Below are 15,650 nucleotides of genomic sequence, written 5' to 3'. Positions count from 1 at the left end.
TTTAAACATAAACGGTGTTCTCAAATTAGAAACTGATCTATTTGTGGTCGACATCTATGAAACAAACTCTAGTCTCTTATCGTTGTGGCCTGTCTAAGATGTTCTAGGCATGATTGCTGAAGAACTTTAATAATAATAATAATAATTTACATTTACATAGCGCAGACCTCTATATGAATATATTCAGTCGCGCTTCACAATAAGATAAAATTATGGCAAAAGTAACTAAGATATAAGAACCTATTGGAACCTACGAGTCTCTGCACTCAAAGAGAACAATAGCCTAGCTAAGTGAATAAGAAACATGAATAAAAATAAAAATCTATTTGAAAGCTAGATTAAAAAAATGAGTTTTGATAGCAGTCTTGAAAGTGTCCAATGTCTTTATGTTACGAATTGTCGAAGGTAATGCATTCCAAAGATGAGGTGCAGCTGATTGGAAGGCACGATCACCAAGGGTTGGACGGGTCCTGGTGCTTAATAATTCGAGTAATAAAGACTCGTTTGACCTAAGAGAGTACCTGGATCGCTTTTTGATGCCAATTAAATCAGTCAAATGGTTAGGGGCTAGACCATATAAACAGCTAAATGTCAAAAGGAGAATCTTAAACTTTATACGGTAACTAATCGGGAGCCAATGAAGGTGGAAAAGTAATGGCGTAACATGGAAGTATTTTGGTGATCCAGTGACCAGCCGAGCTGCGGAATTCTGTATCCGTTGGAGTTTCATGATATGTGAATTCGGGAGGCCATATAGTAGACTGTTACAATAATCTATTCTACTGGTTATAAAAGCATGAACCAATGTTTCGGTAACTGAACGACTGAGATATTTCCTAATTCTACGTATGTTGTAAAGATGATAGAATGCGGATGAGCAAGTTCTGTTAATATGACTAAGCATGCTCATCTTCGAATCAAACCAGATTCCTAAGTTTCGAACTTCAAATGATGGAGCAGTTTTGGAGTCGCCAACTGATAAGATACTGATGTTACTGACTTTCTGAAGTTGTTGTCGCGTTCCAATCAGAAGACATTCTGTCTTATCCGCATTCAGTTTTAACTTGTCCGTTTGCATCCACTGACTAATGTCAGCGATACATGATTCCATGGCAGTTAAAGTAATTATTGCATGGTGGGGGAGGGGGGCGGGGGTTAAATTCGAATTAGCCCGATTTTACTTTGAGAAAGCCGGAACTTTGGCTCTATTTCTAGAGATAACACCACAAATTATGCCAGAGATGCTAACTTGCTAACTTGTCGAGCCCTAAAAAATGAGTCTTTATATATGAGATGAGATGAGATGAGATGAGATGAGATGAGATGAGATGAGACGTCGCAAGTGGTAATTACTGATGACTTATTTTTAGTAAAATAAAAAGTGTCCTTGTGCGTGAATTTATCAGCTCCAAGGGAAGAGTTTGATTAATATGCGTCCACAAATTCAGATGAGAAAACCATATCTCTTGTGAACAGACAGAGCACTGGTCATCTTTTACCGCAAATTAAAAAATCCGCTTTCCTCCGGCCTCATTTTTATCACGTAGTACAAAGAAAAAAAAAGCAATTTCTGGTCGACAGAATTACAAAATTTTGCCGCGTTCCTGTTTAACGTATAGAGTCTGCGTTGATATTACGAAACAAGTGATTAAGACAATTAAAGACTTCCCTTATTCTAAGAATTAAGCTCACGATCGTTACTGACTTCGTCAAACGGTTCCGTAATCTACCCTTCTTTGTTCTTTACTTTCCGCTTAAATGAAATCTATTTTCTGCGAAGGGATGATAACTGAACGAAAAGTCAAAAACGGAAATGGAGGAAATTTTTCAATACTCGTTTTTCACTTTTTGGGCCTGTTTTCAGCTCTGATAGAACGTTTTAGAGTGATCTCTCTTTTCCGATTGATAACAGCATGATGAATCTTACGAGTTCTTTTTATTATTGTGTTATATAGATACGACAACGTCCATGCATTGATTAAAATTGGCGAGGAAATTCTTCCCCAAACAGGTTTCATGTCTTAGAAATGTTTTTGGTTATAAGCTTAATATGATAATGCACACACATAAAAATTTTCACAAATTAAAAGCGAAACAAATGAGCACTTACGATTTACGAGACTTTCAGCGACAAGGATGAATTCCTGTTAAAAATGAATTGAGACTTAATAATGCATCGACTAACCCCTTAGAATGTTTAAAGATCATTCACTGACCATCATCCATGTTTGCCTTAATCTTAACAACTCTACTTTGTTGGAGACGTTTCCTTTAAGAGCTCGCGAAGAACATACCTTAAGTGCGATGAAGAGGAACAAAAACTTTGTCATCGTTTTCTTCAAGGTGCCACTTCAGATGAACCCAAAGTTTTGTACATATTTAAACGATTACACTTCTGTCGGCTTTTTTCATTATGCAGACAAAAAGTTGTCCCGTGAGGGCTGCTACTTCAGCGACTAATTTCAGTTTGATATCGTTTTGCATATGTCAATCATTCAAAATTTCAGCTGGCAGATCAGAGATCAAGTAAAATACTGTTGACAGTTGGGAAGATACAATGGAAAATTTATTGCAAAGCTGCTTTGATGTTAAATACAAATTACTCAACCAAGTTTTTCTTAGATATTGGCAAACCTGGATGGATCAGTAATGCGTAAAATAAAAAAGCCATCCATGACCCGAGGCAAAAAGCATTCAAAATTGTCAAGCTGTTACAAGGCTGTGGAACCTATTGTTTGAATTTAAAGAACATTTAAAACAACTTTTTCAGTGAAAAAACAACGGTTGGAGTTTGGACATAGTTTTAAATCAACCGCGGTTTAAAAGTTTTTTCGGAGAACGTTTTGTTGGGAAGCATTCCAGCAGCAATGCCAGCCGCCACCGACAGCGGAAAATGGTGACTGACGGCCCTAATCTGTTAGTCAATCAAGAGGGCCTCAATGGAAGGGGGGGGGGGGTAATGTTGACGGTTGACGGTTAAATTTGGCTAAATTTTAGGTCAATTGACGGTTAATTTTTTGGAATGTCGTTTATGAAACGAATTAAACGCGCGAATTTGGCTGTAATTTTTCATAATGACGCGTTTGTGAAGGACCGCTAATTTTTAACACCTTCAGTATAAATAAATGACTTACGTTTTACGACACCGGAAGTGTTTCTACACCGGAGGTCAGTTCTGTCGCTAACCAGTTTTACTTGCGAATAGAAATTAAGGACATAAATGTATTTTTGTGAGATATCAAAACTTTTATATATACACAACAGAACTTGACCCCAATTAAGGCAATCGTTTAGTTCTTAATTAAAGATATCTAAGACATTTGACAGCTAACATTTTGCTTGCTTGTTTTGACAGTTGACGGTAAAAATATTGCGTTTATGACGGTTAATGGTCAATATTTTGGCCATTTGATGGTTGACGCTTAACCTCATTGAGACCCTCAATCAAATGACGGTGAGAATTTTCCCAAAAATTCCGTTTATTTACATTACTTTTAATTTTTTGGGTATTTGCGGGCAAAAATGTATTTTTAGCCGCTTGCACGCTCACCTGATTGTTCAGGCTGTTTTGTTATTTGATTGAGTTCCTATCTCCCAAAAGTCATGAAAAGTGATTATAATAGCACTAATACCGTTTTATGTTGTAAGGTATGATTATGTTTTGTGCCCTCCTCAGAGCGAACCTTACATTAGGTATGGTTGATGCAGTTTCAGACAATTTTCTTAATTCCCCCATCTATATATGCCTCAGTCGATTAGGTGGATAGATATTAAAGTCAGTTGATTTTTAGATAACTCCCCATCTTATTGAAATTTTTTTTCAAAAAGACAGACGACTGGTCGAGGTTTTCAACGAAATTGGATCTGCAAGATAATGGTTAGATTCTTGTCCAGTTATTGCCTCCATCAGTGGTCAACCTCACAACTACACAGTAAACTATCAATGAAACAATTTATTGTAAATTGATTTAGCAGCATTTCGAACGAATATAGCTGATTCTAGATAGTTGTGAGTGATGTAGACAACCGAGTAAATCATTTTTATGATATAACGAGAATGAAGGGGGCCTTAAATAGTTCCCTGTGGAACAACAAAGTTAAGAAACCTCTCGGCTGATTTACTGCAACCGAATTTACAGGTTAGCCTACTGTTACTCAAACAAGAAGAATAACCAGATATTATGGTCCACAGTATAAAATGCCATTCTCAGATCAAGAGAGACATTGAGTGGATATGCCGATGATTATTGAAACTTCAAGACAAGTTTTCCTTTTTGTTTCTAAGGATATCAAGTAAGTGCTTTGTAAACTGGAGGCGGTTTTCTATTCAAATTTCAAAAGGAAGAAGAGGGTAATTTTCTAAAAAAATACAATGGTCACCTATCAAGCCTGAAGAATTTTGGTTTCCACGTGACCGTACGACCGATCGTTTGTACAAGGTGCTACTTATAGCATGCACGAACTGTTCAATTGCGGGCACTAATCTTGGCATAATTATTCAGAGGGGAACCCCCAGGTAGAAAAAAGGGGTAAGGTTATATGTGCGACTAATAAATAGGGTGCGCTTGCACTTGCACAGCAGCCTGATGAGGTGCGCAAACTCGTGTGCGGTCTCCAGGTGCGGTCTCCAGGCGCAAAAAGTTTGACATAACACAAGCGCTTCATGTGGGCTGCCTGACGTGAAGCCCGCGTGGGCGCTTTTTTTCAGTGGGAAATCATGCTGATTGAGTCGATTTAAACCATTATTTTCCGGCAATTTGCGTTTTAATATCACCTTACAAAGTAATGATATCGGTAGAAAAAGCTATGTCAACTGGGGAATTTATCCCAAATCAAAGTTGTGGAAACAGGGTTTAAGTGAACCGAGACGGGAAATAGAGGAAAGAAGCCAAAGCGCAGAGCGAGTCGTGAGCGACGCTAACGAGGGTGAGAAAGGACTCGACCAAGTAGACAGAAACACGGGGAAGAAGAAAGCGAAAGCAAAATTATAAAAGAAACTGAGTACGGGGAGTACTGGGGGAGGAAAAGATAACGACCCTAAGGAAATAGACTGAAAAAAATTAACAACACGGAGAAAGTGATCTACAAAAAAGCCGAGGAAGGTCGTGAAAAGGTGGAGAGGTAAGTTGAGTCTTATCTGAGTTTTTTTCCAAGCTGATGCCCCAGAAAATTCGATTTTTTTTCATTTGATACGATTTTCTGTTTATAACTCATAGTTTTGATGCAGACAAAAAATGAAATGACGTTGCAGAAAAATTATCTGGCATTCGTCCTTTCAGTAAAAACCTTCGCGCCGATTCATCGCTCAAACAACACTTAGAGTGTTTGTATTCGCCAAATTTTGTTTTTTTACTTTCGTTTCTATTTGTGCGAAAGTATTTCTATAATATTTTTATGATCTTCGCACCTTCTTATGTTAATTCTTCGCGCCTAAAACGCTTTATATGTTGCAATTTGCATGATCGTTCATATTTTCCTTGATAATGGAGTCACGACTACTCCGAAATTAAACGTCGGATTTTATCGTTCGTTTTTACAGTTTTATGTCTTTGGAAATCTCTTTTGATACTTTCGTTTCGTTATTTAATTCAGTCGTGGGTAAAAGGAAAAGAAGCATTTTGCCAAGAAAGTTTTTAGATAATAGCCAGTTGCGAAATTACAAGCAAGCTTCCATCATTCACTCTTAGATTGTTCGTATGAGAGATTCGCTCCTATGTCGAAGATGCGTGAATGGTTTTACCATAGGATTTGAATTCGTAGCCTTTCCGAAGATTAAGATGAAATAGAGGTTTTGCACAGCAGCCATGTTGGATGACAGGAACAATGAAAATATTTTGCATAAGAAAGAATTTTTTCCCATGAGTAAAATAATCTATTGTTCCTGCCATCCAACATGGCTGCTTTGGAAAACCTCTATTGAGGTTGAGTCAGCGAGGTTCATGTTTACAAGTGAGTTTGTCCCGGTAATTTGATTTTGACAATATTGTCATGTAAGAACCCGTCAAAGATGTGGTACAAACAAACTCACTGGTTTCATGCACTTATTTCCGCTGCGAACAGCATTGTTTGGTCGTCATCCTATATCTTGAAGCTTTCTACTCAATTCGAACTGCAGGAAATGGTATGCCTTTTAAAACATGGTGCAGTTTTCTCCTCGCCCAAAATCTCTAGTAAAACGTAACCGTCGATGCTCGAGTTAGCTTCGAGTTTTCATGAACATGCTTATGACACGTTCATTCTTCTACTATCACTGGAACGTGGAGAATCAGTCTGTAATTGATAATTTGGTTTTATCAACTGAGTTGATAATGTGAATTGGCCACCGTAAAGGGTTTCAAAGCTGACGCTTCGGCCGTTAACCTTCGCCAAACGCTCCGCTGACGAAGGGCTAACTCTCGAAACGTCAGCTTCGAAATCCTTTACGCAGGTCAATTCACAGTATCAACCCAGTTAATAAAACCAAATTACCTTGCTACCCCTACCCACGCGCCACAGTTTCTTTTGGAACTTACTCCCTTTATTCATCTGTATTTCATGGTCATCGTAATTTATAAGAAACGTCCGAGCTATGTTCGTGTATATATTGAAACGGAGTCACAAGTTGGTAACCACGAGGTTGGACTATAATAGTTGTTGTTTCCAGTTTGCGAATGGGACAAATTTTTTGCCTTTATCTGTATGTTAACCGGCGCGGATATATTCTGTTGAGTTCATTGAGTTACCATCTCCTCGAAGGAACAAATTAAAATGCGAATCACCAACCGAGTCCTCTCTGCGACAGTCTCGCGTGGCAGAGATCAGTCCTACATGAAGAGAGTCCTGCACGCAAAGTCTTACAGAGTCCCTTCTATTTTAGCTACAAACATTCGCAATTTATCGAACAAGGTAGACAAATTGTGTCAAGTCGCCATTCGCAACAAAACATATGTCTGTATGATGCACGATCCTCGCAGTAGAGAGCGCTATTTATGCAATAGCGAAAATCAGACCTGAAAAAAATCAGGCCTGTACGGGATTCGAATCCCGTTCAGGCCTGATTTTTTTCAGGTCTGATTTTCGCTATTGCATAAATAGAATCCCGTTCAGGCCTGATTTTTTTCAGGTCTGATTTTCGCTATTGCATAAATAGCGCTCTCTACTGCGAGGATCGTGCATCATACATATCTATAACCGCAGTTCAAAATATATGAACTTCATATATTCATCGTATCTGATTTATCATCACGGGTTTATTACGAATCAACTTAACGGCCTGCTCCCAGTTGGCTTGTTAGCTCAATTGGTAGAGCGCTGCACTAGTATCGCAGAGGTCAGTGGTTCGAATCCCGTACAGGCCTGATTTTTTTCAGGTCTGACTTTCGCTATTGCATAAACAGCGCTCTCTACTGCGAGGATCGTGCATCATACATATCTATAACCGCAGTTCAAAATATATGAACTTCATATATTCATCGTAACCAAGACATATGTCATTTGCATAACTGAGACGTGGCTTTCGCAGCTGATACCGGATTCGGCTGTCTCGCTACCTAGATTCTTGTTATCATTGAGAAATACTTATCCGGTGGCTGCTGCGTATACAGCATGGAGGAAATTCCGAGTAAGCGATCAGTAGAAATGGAACAAGAGAAATTGGAATCTGTCTGGGTACAATTAAGATCGCAATCACCCCCGTAAAAAATTGCATAATTATTCTGGCAGTTGTTTATCATTCAACCGCTAACGGTGAATAGGAAAATGTTACTCTTCGGGATTATATCCAAAATACAATGGATACGTATCTGTCGAAACATAAAGAGGAAAACCGGCTTCAACCGGTTTGCGCTCTGACTATATTTCTTGACCTAATCACCTGAAGTAGCTAGTTCAATTCAACACAAGAGACTCCGGGATACTTGAATGATTTTTCACTGATAGAACCCACACCTTCGATCCTCAGAGGATACCGAAGCTTGGCTCATCGGAACACTACACCGTCCTAGTGTGCTCAACTGTTTAACTTCCACCTTGACATGATTCTGTACAAAAAGTTCACAGAAGGCAGTACCGCGCTAGCAAATGGAGAGAGTTTGTATCCTGGATTACAACTAAGGATTGGACCCAAGTTTACAATGCTACCTCATGTGTTTCTAAGTTTGAGGTATTCTCTCAGGAACTTCGTTCAGCTATTGAAACTTTTTTCCATGGAAAACAGTAAAAACCTAGGTATATGATAAACCTTGGATGAAAATTGAAATCTTTGATTAGCAAGTGACAAGAGGCATTTATTACATATGGGAAAGATTCGCCAGACTATAGGCTGTGACGGAATAGAGTCCCTGGCGCTATTAAAACAGCGAAGCGCTCTTATTATAACCCCAAAGTGGACTATCTGGCTGAAACTAACCCCAAGAAATGATGGCAAGGCATCAAACCTCTGACTGGAAAGGAAACCTCTAGTAAGCAGGAATGGTACCAACAGTTCTTAAGTGACATCATCACTAGTCTTTATCTATTTCTCAAGACAAACACTCGCAGTTTTCTCTCAAACAAGACTGGTGACAAAAAAAGAAAACAAATCATCAAACAAAGACACAGGAGTTACATGTATTTCCTTAAATTACACATGCCTGGAAGAGTTTTTTTTTTTTTTTCTTCATCAACGCTTGTTTGAAGATGAACATCAGTATTTCATTTGCAGTCAGTACATAACTCTTAAGCACCTTCGAATCAAAATAGAAAATCCTCTCTGAATTAATTAAACTACCTAGTATCGGAAATTCTGGTTTTTTCTCAAACAATAATCAATATTCACAGAACTTCTACATTTTCGCCTTTCTCAGTCGAAGTTGAACTCAAGCTGACTTCTCCTCCTGTTAAGGTACAGTATTGAACACACCAGCAGGTCAGTAACGTACTACAACGCTGGATGTTGACTGAAATTTTCTGTTTCAATCTCTTTTTTGGAGCGAGGGGACGGACGCAAAAAACAATAGAATGATATCTTGTTCGAACAAGCCAAATCAGGTAAAGATCTTTTATCATGGCTAAGCGATGATTTTGGAGAATTGCTGACTAGATTTGCGAAAAATTGTTTTCTTTGTTCTCGGTATATTTAAACGCGAGTACTTGCAGTGTTTTGCGGCTCCGATCCTTAAAAAAAAAAAAAAGCTACCGTGAAAAATTGTCTACTAACCGAGAACTATCTTTGTTGAATAGCTACAAAGTAAGAGAGGGCCACAAATAATAATTTGTTTCGTCTACTCCGTTGGGTGGGTAGCCTTAGGATAAAAAGGAATAACCTACTCAAGGACACTTTAAATTCAAACTTGCATTTTAAATGCATATGTGCCATCTAAACATTGGAACATAATCGGCATCAAATTAGAAACTAATCAAAATTTACGAGCCTCGTGCAAAACAACTTCTGATCTCCTATCTCTGTTGCTTATCCAAGATATTTAGAGCATGATTGCAAGAAATATATATCAGGGTACTTTTGTGAGTCATCATTGCATTTGGGACTACAAAAGATAAACTGGTAAAAGCCTGGAGAATCGGCCTCAAATAAGACATAGCAGGAAATACGAATTAGCCTGACTTTACTTTGAGACTGCTGGATTTTTTGACACCGGACACTGTTTCCGGAGATTATCCCTCAAATTTAAGCGTTAACTTCTTGAGCACTATCACAAAAACGGGAAAACTTGTCAAATTAAAAACGTGTTGAGTGGTCTGGGCTGTCACTATTGAGGTGCCTATGACATCGAGGGCAAATGATGATAAAAAATATTCCGCATTCTTGACAGATAATTATTGACAGGTAACCTGCAGTTTTGTGAACAAGTTAATCGAAACGAGTTTTCATCAGACGAGATGTCATAGTGGGTAGAATTAGCAATATGGTTAAATGCCAGTCTAGCAGAAAGGCAATTAGTTGTTTTACTGATGACTTGTTTTGTAAAATAAAAAGTGTTCTTGAACGCGAAGTTATGGGCTTTAAAGCAAGAGTTTGGTAAACATGGAATCAACAAATTCAGATGGGAAAGCCATTCCTCTTGTCAACGGACAGACCACAATCATCCACAAACAAGGAATCGAAAAAAAACAGACGGGAAAACCATTTCTATTGGAGCATTGGCCGTCTATTAACACATATTATTATAATCCGCCTTTCTTCGGAATTTTTTCCTTTACAACGTCATATGAAGAAAAACCGGTTTCTGGTGGATAGGATTACAAAATTCTGCCACATTGCAGTTGAACATTTAGAGTCTGCGATAAACTCTCTTAAAGACTTCCGCTTATCCAAAGGATAATATAGTTGACGATCATCACTGACTTGTCATTCAAACGATTCCGTAATCTGCTTTTTATTCTTCTCTATTTTTCGCTTAGTTGAAGTAGATTTTCGGCAAAGGGATAACAGCGAAAAGTAATAAACACGGAACTGGGGGAAATTTCTCAAGACTCTATTTTTTAGTCCCTTTTTTAGCACCAATGATACAACGTTTCAGGGATAACTTTGTTTTGACTTTCATAACAGCATGATTAATCTTACAAGTTGCTTCACTAATGTGTTACACGAATACGACAACGTCCGTGCCCAGATTAAAATTGGCGAAGTAGCATCACTTCTAACAGGTTTCCCACCCCATTGTATCAGTAGAGCTCAATAACTTAACGCACGCGCAAAAAATAATCACAAAGGAAAACGGAAACATATAAGTACTTACGATTTTCGAAGCTTTCAGCAACAAAGACGAATTCCTGTTAAAAGTGAATTAAGAGAGACTTAGAAATGTCTCGGTTAACCTGTTAGAGAGTTTAAAAGATTATCTCGTGGCCATCATCCATATTTGCTGTAAAAATTCTACATTGTTAAAGACATTTCTGTGAAGCACTAGCGAGGAACATACCTGGAGTGCAATGAAAAGTAACAGAAACTTTGCCATCGTTGTCTTCAATCTGCCACGATGGATGAACTCAAAGTTTTGTACATATTTAAATAATTACACCGCTGTAAACGTTCTCGTTATGCAAGCAGGACATCCGCCCATTGGCTACTACTCGAGTTATTAATTTCATTTTGACACCGTTACGTAAACAGTGTGTATGGTCCGACAAATTTTGCATTTATCATTCATCAACAAGTTCATTCGTCAGACTATGAAGTAACGTAGTTTTCGTAGTTTCGTCATCAAAAAAAAAGGTGGAAAACTGTATTATAACGCCGCTTTGAGAATAAAAGCCAATTATCCACAGATAACTTTCAGATCTTGGATTTCGTTCGCAAACCTAGTTTTATTAATGATCCGATTCAAAAATTTCCAATTTGTCAAGCTGTTTTCAAAGCTGTCGTGCGTATCTACTGAATATGTTGTAAATAGAAGAAGGCACCGGTCAGTACTGGGATAGAGTGGAAGTTTTAAAACGTATTTTCAGAAAACTTCTTGTTAATAGGGGAATCCTTGCTTACAATATTTGCATCATTAGCATAAGCAATTCAGTTTCTGGTGGAGCTAAAAATAAATGAATACGACCAATGAATACGAGCCTGATGCATTGAATACTTTTTGTGCAACACGGGTTTAAAAACTCAAAATTTTACATAGAATGTATGAGCTCATTAGCGCTTTTGCCACCCAGAAATTTTGCAGTTTTTGATGGACTATTTCTCCTTGAATATTACACCCAAAGAGCTAAAAATTTCACTATGTACTAAGGTTTTCTAGCTCTTTAGCTGCCTGAAGTCAATTTGTACCTAACATCCATCCTTCTTTACGCAAAGCCGTATGCAAATGAGCAAAAATGTAAACAATGACGTCAGCATGAATCCGCCTATAGGGAACTTAAGATACGATGACGAAATAAGACGACGACGACGACGACCGGAGGTTGGATTTGCACAAATGCACGTGCTACGCTTGTCTCTGTTTGTGATTTGTCGTCCACGGTTCGTCGACGACGAAATTTGTAGAAGAAAGCGGTTCTGGGGAAAACGTAAGTAAAACTTGTGTCCTTGTAGCTCTTTTTAGGGGATTTCAACTGATTTTACGAAGCTGTGTGCCTCTAAGAGTCTAATATGTCGAATAGATCGTTTTTATGTCGAATAGATCGTTTTTATGTCGAATAGATCGTTTCAGATTGAATTTCGAAGTTTTTGCTCATTTTACAGGGGCACATTTGGCGAGCAGTGTTTACGTGGCTACCTAGTGCCTGGCAGAAGAATCCGAGAAAACGTAGGCTACTGACAGCCGTGTACTTCGAAAAACTTTTCTGAGAAACTTTTGCACCAAATTAGCACCTATTTCTTTTATTATTTGTTTGCTTCTTTGACATTCAGCTTCGTCGAGGTCAAACGGTGCGTAAACATCGTAAGGAAAATCAAGGTCTTTCGAAGCATAAAAGTCGTAAAGAAGAACAAATTCTTCGTCCGTCATCAATGAAACCATCGTCGTAGCATATTATAAGCGAATTACGTAAGTTACGAATTACGCCATAGCCAAACAAAATTCATAATGACTTAAGAAGCCGTCGTCTTCCCGCAAGACCGTCCGCTTAACCCTCAAATTTTCCCTCCGAAAACCAAATCCTCGGTCCAGTCTTTCTCGGATGTAAAGCGTCGTCGTCGTCCCTTCGTCGTCGTTTCTTAAGTTCCCTAATAGGGACCTTAAGAAACCACGACGGCGACGGCAACGAGGACGTGGAAAAACAAGGGATCTAATTGGCAGAACAATAGCTCAGCACGTGCGTTTTGAAACTTTGTACATTTCTTAGCCGTCCTATGCAAAACAACAACGTGAAATCGTCAAAATTTGCGTCGTCTGCGAACCGAAACCGCGACGGCAAATTATTTTAATTTCCATTTGGAACTCAACGGATACTTTATACGTCATGCTGAAGTTGAGCTGTGGCGCTGTATGACTGACAGTAAGCTCCTGCAGTCATTTTTGAAATTCTAACCAAGAGTAGAAATTCATTTTTTAATCGAAGTCTTCCTTGGTGTCGCTGTGGTGGTTTCTTAAAGTCCCTAATAAGCCAAACGCCACCGAAGATCGACCATCTTGCTAAATTTCAGCTCTTGACTTTTCAGCCATGTAGATAGTTGTCAGCATATCGATAAGCGTTTTAATTGGTTGAAATTAGGCTATGTGACGGAAATATGAAGCACGCTATCCAAACCGTGGATTTGACGAGGAAAAAAGCGTTCAAAATTCAGTTCGGTTTCCCATTGCAGAATAATTTTTATTTCGTTAGCAATTAACCCAATTGATTTAACAGAAACAAGTGTTCCTCACTCCAGGAGAGTTTTGGGCTATCTTCGTACGCTGATTCAAAGGTAGCTAGTCTGAATACAAAATCTTCTTGAGTTGAAAAAAACATTAACAAACAGCAAAATGCCACTGGTGTTTTGTTAAGTCACCCCGGAAAAAAAAATGTGTATGCACTGAAATATATTATCCATGTAGTTAAAGAAGGGAAAGTCATTGTTTTTCTTGTTGTCATCAACAGGTTTATCACCTCGAGAGTCGCAGTGGACCAGCCTAAACAGCATACCGATGACGCCATCCGGATAGTAATCCTCTATAAAAATCAGGATTCTGCAGTGTCTATCAACTGACAGCTGAGAGATCTTAGCAGCAAGGTGCAAAAGACCATTCAACCCATGTTTATTAGCCGCAAGCTTAAACAAGATCTAAGCCTGCGTGAGACCAAGCCTAACATCGTAACCCAGCAACGCGTTGCTTATCTATTCAAGTGTGACCTGTGCGATGCAGGTTATGTCGGGTACAGAAAGGGCCACCTTCACACGCGCGTCGAGGGACACCGTGAAAAGGCGTCATCTATTTACAGGCATTATTCCAAAGAATATAACACTGCTGTTCCGAACAATTTCTTAGCACGCTTCAATGTAATCATGAAATGCACGAACAAATTTGACTGCCGTGATAATGAAATGCAGTGTATTCAAGACCTTAAACCAGCATTGAATGTACCTACAGTCGGATTCTCTTCGTGCTTAAATATTCATGTTATTAGCTTGGCACTTTTTTATGCAAATCCGCTTCAACTTAGCCTCTTCACAAACCGCATTTTATCATTGACTGCGTAACCTTGATAGTGGCGCAAGATGCACCGAAACGTCGGTTTCTATCCCTTATATTTCTTGTCTCACTTATCAATGTTGTATGCCAAATCCCTTTCACAGGTTTGACGTTTAGGCTCCTATGAGGACTGCAATATCGTCAAGAGCAGGATATTAAGAAGAAGGATTACTTTAACATTCTTTATTCATTGTTTGCAAGAATTGACTTTTATTTAATTTTTTCTCGGGACAAAATTGAAAATAAAAATGGCTTTTTTGTTACTGCTATGGCATTTTACGATCTTCAACCTTATAAATCTATGTCAATTTCAAAATTCTAAGAAACAATTAGAAATCAAATTTTGAGTGTCTCCAGTTTAATAATCAATTATGTAATTGATCTACACTTTCTTATTCTTTAAACTAAATGACTTGACCATGTAGACAGAATAATTTTTCCATGTTACGTAACATAAAAGCCAAGGTACCAAATAATAACTTTCCGTCTCTGTAAGTTGCTGAGTTAAGGTTTTCTAGTTTTTTGTATTTTTGTAATATTTTACTTTCAAAAAGTGATTCAAAGTTTTCGTCAACTGATTTCCGAGATAGTTTAACGACTAGGCGAAATCTAAAAAAATGTGAAATTAGTTTTGGGGAGATTTTATGTGCCGAGACAACCCATGGCGTTTTTATCAATTATTCAGGTCAATTTAGGCATAGGCCCGTTAAATTAGATTTGCATAGTAGTTTCAATCATGTCCTAATAAAATTTTTCCTAAAACTGAAAACTACACCTTTTACCTATGATGCACGATCCTCGCAGTAGAGAGCGCTATTTATGCAATAGCGAAATCAGACCTGAAAAAAATCAGGCCTGTACGGGATTCGAACCACTGACCTCTGCGATACTAATGCAGCGCTCTACCTTTAGCGCCCTAAACTACACCTTTTGCTGTTCGTAAAGGAGTTATAAAGGAAACTGATCTGAATGGAATGCAATTTGATCTAAAATCGTACGCTTCATTTCAAAATTAATAGAGTGTACAGCTTAACTTTGATTTCAAATCACAGGTATGATTTCACACCAAAATTGCATGAGTTAAATTACCACTTTTTTGCATCCATTTTGAAAGCACAAAATTTAATCACTCAAATACACGATTATTAACTCGGTACAAATAATTTATTGATCTAATAATAAGCTGGTTGGTAAACAGTTGCAAGAGTTGTCTTTCATTTCCTGCCATTTGACTGGTTACTTTAAACAAACCTTTAAATTTGATTGGTTATTGCGTTTAAGTAAAGATATGGTATTGGCTAGGAAAGAAACGCGATTTATAGCAAAAAATGGTGAGATTTGTCGACAAATCCAACCAATAAGAGCCAATGAGATTGCAAGGAACACGTGTGATTTCAAAGTGAAGCTATAAAGAGATATATATTTATATGTAGAGAACAGTTCACTGTTCTTGCTCAGTATTTTAGACAGATTTTACTAATCCAATGATCATCAACTTTAACAACTGGAATTTAAGACTATTAGAGTTGAGCTTTTATCTCTTACAATCGGCGTAGCATTTTT

At 38.1% G+C, this 15,650-nt stretch overlaps 1 protein-coding gene and 1 pseudogene across 1 annotated transcript in view; one reads left to right on the top strand and one right to left on the bottom strand.

The window, feature by feature from the left end:
• Positions 1-15,650, bottom strand: part of LOC148735229 (polycystin-2-like) — an 80,272-nt gene that overhangs the window by 27,901 nt on the left and 36,721 nt on the right. The gene's annotated exons all lie outside the window — the stretch shown is intronic.
• On the top strand, positions 7,585-14,087 carry LOC148735232 (uncharacterized; annotated as a pseudogene).

This window comes from Stylophora pistillata, chromosome 3, assembly GCF_964205215.1.
Source record: "Stylophora pistillata chromosome 3, jaStyPist1.2, whole genome shotgun sequence".
Taxonomy (NCBI): domain Eukaryota; kingdom Metazoa; phylum Cnidaria; class Anthozoa; order Scleractinia; family Pocilloporidae; genus Stylophora; species Stylophora pistillata.
This window is presented reverse-complemented; position numbering and strand designations above follow the sequence as displayed.